Source organism: Dendrobium catenatum, unplaced genomic scaffold (genome assembly GCF_001605985.2).
Source record: "Dendrobium catenatum unplaced genomic scaffold, ASM160598v2 fragScaff_scaffold_1557, whole genome shotgun sequence".
NCBI classification, from domain to species: Eukaryota; Viridiplantae; Streptophyta; class Magnoliopsida; order Asparagales; family Orchidaceae; genus Dendrobium; species Dendrobium catenatum.
The window spans coordinates 7,438,883-7,443,875 of record NW_021320019.1 but is presented as its reverse complement, the minus strand read 5'-3'; the positions used below and the strand labels follow the sequence as shown (position 1 = coordinate 7,443,875).

At 36.3% G+C, this 4,993-nt stretch overlaps 1 long non-coding RNA gene across 1 annotated transcript in view; it reads right to left on the bottom strand.

Moving 5' to 3' along the window:
* The window catches only part of LOC110112976, a 13,688-nt gene extending 9,029 nt beyond the window's left edge, over positions 1–4,659 (bottom strand). Inside the window, exon 1 of the long non-coding RNA XR_002305104.2 lies at positions 4,323–4,659. This is a non-coding gene — a long non-coding RNA (uncharacterized LOC110112976). The remainder of the gene's footprint in view (positions 1–4,322) is intronic.
* Between the last annotated feature and the right edge of the window lie 334 nt (positions 4,660–4,993).

Genomic DNA, 4,993 nt, shown 5'->3' with positions numbered 1-4,993 from the left:
TTGTATTTGGAGGATGGATTATTGATAATGCAAAATTTTATTTTCGTGTTGATCTCTTAGTGAGTTCAGAAGGATCTCTTTGTGAGTTCTGACTTTCCCAAGATCTCTTTGTGAGTTCTTGAGGAGAGTTTCGTGGATCTCTTTGTGAGTTCCGAGATTCTCAATATCTCTTTGTGAGTTCTTGAGGAGAGTTTCGCGGATCTCTTTGTGAGTTCCGAGATTCTCAAGATCTCTTTGTGAGTTCTTCAGGAGAGTTTCGTGGATCTCTGTGTGAGTTCCGACATCCCTACAATCTCCTTTGAGATCTTGAAGTTTAAGAGCGTGAGGTTAGAAATTCCAAGATTTCCCAAACTTCTCATCCTCTACCAAGCTCGGGCTTTTCCTCCCCAAGTTCTCCTTGCCGCCGGCCCTGTTGGCCCGTCCAGAAATTCACCTGCCGGCCATCCCTTAGGCCGACGCCCACCAACCCCCACCTCCCCCTCTCTTCCTCCTTGGACTAAAGAAATTTTTTAATTAGGAGAGGCTCACAATTAATGACAATTCAAATTCAGATTTCCATTCTCTCCCCAAATTGATTTGGGCTTTAATTAATCTTGCCACCTAGGCAAGTATATGGCATTTACGTTTCACATCATGTTGTGCATAGCATAAGCAAAATATTTTAATCCGATAGGTACATCAATTGGCTGTTGACCAAAGACGACTACGTATCAATTTTAGAATTCTGATGAGTTCGGATCAATAATTAGATCAGGTAAAAAAATCAAGGTTCTATTCTGACTAAACTATATTGACAAACTTGGAAAAGGAGTTACTCAGGATCAATTAATCAAAGCAATGAAAGTGACTTCCAAGTACATAAACAAATACTAAAAAATTTAAGAATATATAATTAATTCAAAGCAATCCGCTTGAATTGAATGGTCACAGCTTCAACACCAAACTCCAAGAGAAGCTTACTATAGAAAAGCTCCTTTATGCTCTTTTGAGTATCAGAGAGGAGAAAAATTGTTGCCACTAGGGCTCCTTTCTCTACGTAACATGAAATCACAACGCACCAAGGTTTAAAAGCCAGAGTGTAAGGAATAAGCCTCAAGAAAAATCGATGCATAAACCTCAAATGAACAATTTCAAAAACTCATAAAATTAAAAATAATTTATAAAATGCCATAAACTATCAATAAATTAACTTAGTTCATCATCACAGACCATAAAATCTCATCAACAAAATAAAAAATAAGCAAATCTCAATCTTAAATTCCATAAACCAATCTTCCAGCACCAACAACCATTATTATAATCCCAAAATATAATAATATAAAAAACTTGTTAAAAAGACTACAAAATATTAGGAAAAAATGAAAACAAAATTTTTAAATAAAACTAAGAAAAATAAATAAATAATCATTTAAAAAGGTAAAGATCTATTTAAAAAGAACAAAAAAATGTACATTTAGTAAAAACCAAAAAATCATATTAAGAACATGAAAAAGTTAATAAGTAATATATTGAAAAACATTTTAAGAAATATTTAAATTTTAAAATATATATTTAAATGAGAACAAAAATAATTGAGGCACCTGCCTCAAATTCCTCAAGGCATGCCCTTCAATAAAAAAGGCATTAGCCTCACCCAAATCATTAAGGCATAATCCTCAAGGTAATTTTTGGGCACCTCATGGAGAGGCACTATTCAAGGTGTATGCCTCATACTCCTTTTTAATCAATGCAACGCACTCAATACTTCCTCTCAATTTCTTTTGGAAGCTTCTTTCATCAAAGCACGCTTTGATTCCAAAAGCAAATTCAATGAGAAAGAGGTAACAAATCAAAGTATCGAGATATCCATCAAGTGACCATTATCAAATTAGCATTAAGACCAATCTTCTTTCCTACATCAAGAACCTTGCATGAAGAACTAATGAGTAATTTGAAGTAAATTAAATAAACTTGAAAGCCTAGTCACCAACCACATAAACAAATGGCTCTTAGAGGATAATTGCACCAAAAATTAGAGGAATATTTTACCCTTTATCAATTATAAAAATCAAGAAAATTGAATACCATGATAGAGTTGTTAAATATCTACTTTTTATATATAAATAGTCATAGATGTAAAATTTCATTTAATTGATTTAAAATGTCCAAACATGTACTGATATGGTAGACTAAAGAGTTCAAAACTATGATTTATAAAAAATGACATTTAATGTTTATAAAATTCTTGAGATCAAATCTATTCAAATAGCCACAAATATAGGGAATGAATGTGATGGAATACACTAAGATAAGGAGAATAGCAGATTGTGCAAACATATACCATCAAGTTTCAAAGCCAAGCAATTGCCCATGAGATCTCCTTGGAAGAAGGGTCCATTTCCACAAAATTTGTAGCAATCTTAAATGACTCAGGAATGGACTATGGGTATCCTATGTTGGAAGCATCTCAGAAGCAAGCTCTAAATCCATAGCTATTGAGGTAAAGCATAGGCTAATTACAAAAAATAAAAACAAGAGCTTGCTCAACAAAATAATAAGCAAACAGAGGAGAAGAAAGAAAATGTGAGCCAAAGATCTTACTACACCTATAGAAAAATAAGGGCAATACAAACAAAGATTGGAGGAGGAAGATGCCAAATAAGAAGGTTATTAAATTGAAGAAGACAAACATGACAATTGCAAAGAACTTCTAACAATGATGGCCTATAATAAAAGCCAAGAAAGAGAAGAACATTTCAAGCCAAACATTCACGTAAAATGCAGCAGGATTAGTGATTATAAAATTAAGAAGTGGGAAGAACCTTAATTCTAGAGGAAAGATTTTAAAATTATGCTAGACATCACTCCTCACTCAAAGCCATATGCTTCAGGGTGGATTAGGAAAGACAACAACAATTTAGAGTTGTAAAACAATACCATAAATAAGCAATACTTATATAAGGTCGCATAAGATGTACTACCACTAATTGTATGTATTCTAATCTTAGGCAACACATATATCTAGGGTAGGATATTATATACTTTCAACTGGAATTAAAATAAATGATGTATTACCACTAAATGAATGTCATGTGAACTTAGGCCCACACACACACACACATAAACAAATCCTGCTTCTTAGGCTTAAGGTTTCATCTTTTCGGCTTAAGGTTTCATCTTTTCTTGAGGGAGATTGAATTTTAATTAATCATATTTGCCCTGATGATTGCATCGAGATTTGTTTAATTCTGGGTTCCTACTTCCTATAAGTTCAAGCCCCCATAATTAACTACCCCTCTTATCACATAGAAGAGAACTCTCGATTAAGGATGAATTAATTTCAAAAATGTAAGTATTTTAGTCTAGGCTATGGGGGATAGAGGTAGACCTGGTTAAGATCTCATGGTTCCGTCATCCCTTGGTGCTCGTTCGCATGGAGGATCAGGAGTAGAATGAAGGAGACTCTCAAAAAATTACCCAAAAGCATAAGTCTGAATGGCTAGAGAGCGTGCAGGGTCTTCGGTTTTGAGGAATCAAGAATGTGATGGAGTTACGAGCGACGTGGGGTTTTGGGTTGACGGTTTTGAGGAATCAAGTACAAAACCTTCAGCCAATGCAACAAAAGTTAATGTATATCACATCCCCACTGCAAAATTACTCAACATTCATCAACATATACCATTCAATTCTCAAATTGTAAGGTAAAATCATATTGATGGACAAGTAAGAGCATGAATGCATCTACATTCAACATTAAAGCGGCTATGCGTACTGCCAAATAATCAGATGGCAACTAAAGTTGAGTTCAACTATTTTATGCAGTACAATCAATGAAATTCCAGAAAAAGCAATATGCCCTAAAAATCACAATTTGCAGGTAAAAGCTTGCAACCATCCTACACTACAAATACTACACCTACAGGCTACTGGTATGGTTCTCACATCAGTCTAAACCACAAGAGAACCAACTTCTTCCCATCATTCAATCTCCAGGAAAACATCGCAGTAACCATAACACTCAAAATGGTTGGTCCTATATTCCTACTTTTCCAGTAGAGGCTAGCAAGCCATCACAGCTTCCCACTTTACAAAATGAACAGGTTCCATAATAAGCATTCCTTATTGAATGTAGTGCCTTCAACCAAGAAGATGCACACCATGAAACCATCACAAGCAAAACAGGCATGTATTCTCATGTCAGAGAGAGTGTTTTAACTAGAAGCAAAAGAAGGAATCTTAAAAAGAATGAGCTCATTAGATTTTCCAGAAACGAACAACGGTAAATAGATTGAGCAAAGCAAAAAGAAGAACTAGAAAGAGGCAAATAATGCAATTTTCCCCACCTTCTCGACCGCAATCTCTCCCTGCGCTTCGTTCTACCGACAACGCCAGCTCCGAGAACGGCTGCAGCTTGAATCATCGGTGGCATCTCAACTAGCAGTGCGTAAGCTCAGCAGAAACCCTAGCTTCGCTCGCTCCTCTTTCAACCTCTTGCTTCGCTTTCTCTCTCTATCCCTCTTTGTTTCTCGAGGATTGTCAGTGTTCCGCTATTGCTCGACTCGACTTCCTCCTGATTCAACTGACCCCCTATTACCCCCTTTTTCTTTTCTTTTTGGTTTTCTCTACGCTTTCCCTCGTCTTTTTTTCCATTATAAATTGACGAAAACAGGTGAGGTGCGAGGGCGCGAATCCCAAGCCGGCATTTTTTTTTTTTTGGGAACTTACCAAGCCGGCATTAACCATTTAAGGGGAACCGAAGAACTTTGGGATTTTTTCAAAGCAGCCCTTCCCTTTTCTATTTGTAATTTTAATTGTCTCTAGGTTGTCCAAAAATCCTTGCTTGAAATTCAAAAAAGAGCCGGTCAAGGGTTTGCTCTCTATGCTATCCTAGGGTTTGCTCTCCCACACCTCCTTGCCACCCTTTTCTTGGCCTGAGGAGGACTCCGATTAGGATGTCCACCTCAAGTTTTCCTCCCCTTTCTTCATTCACTAAACCCTCCTCTTCGCCTTTGGA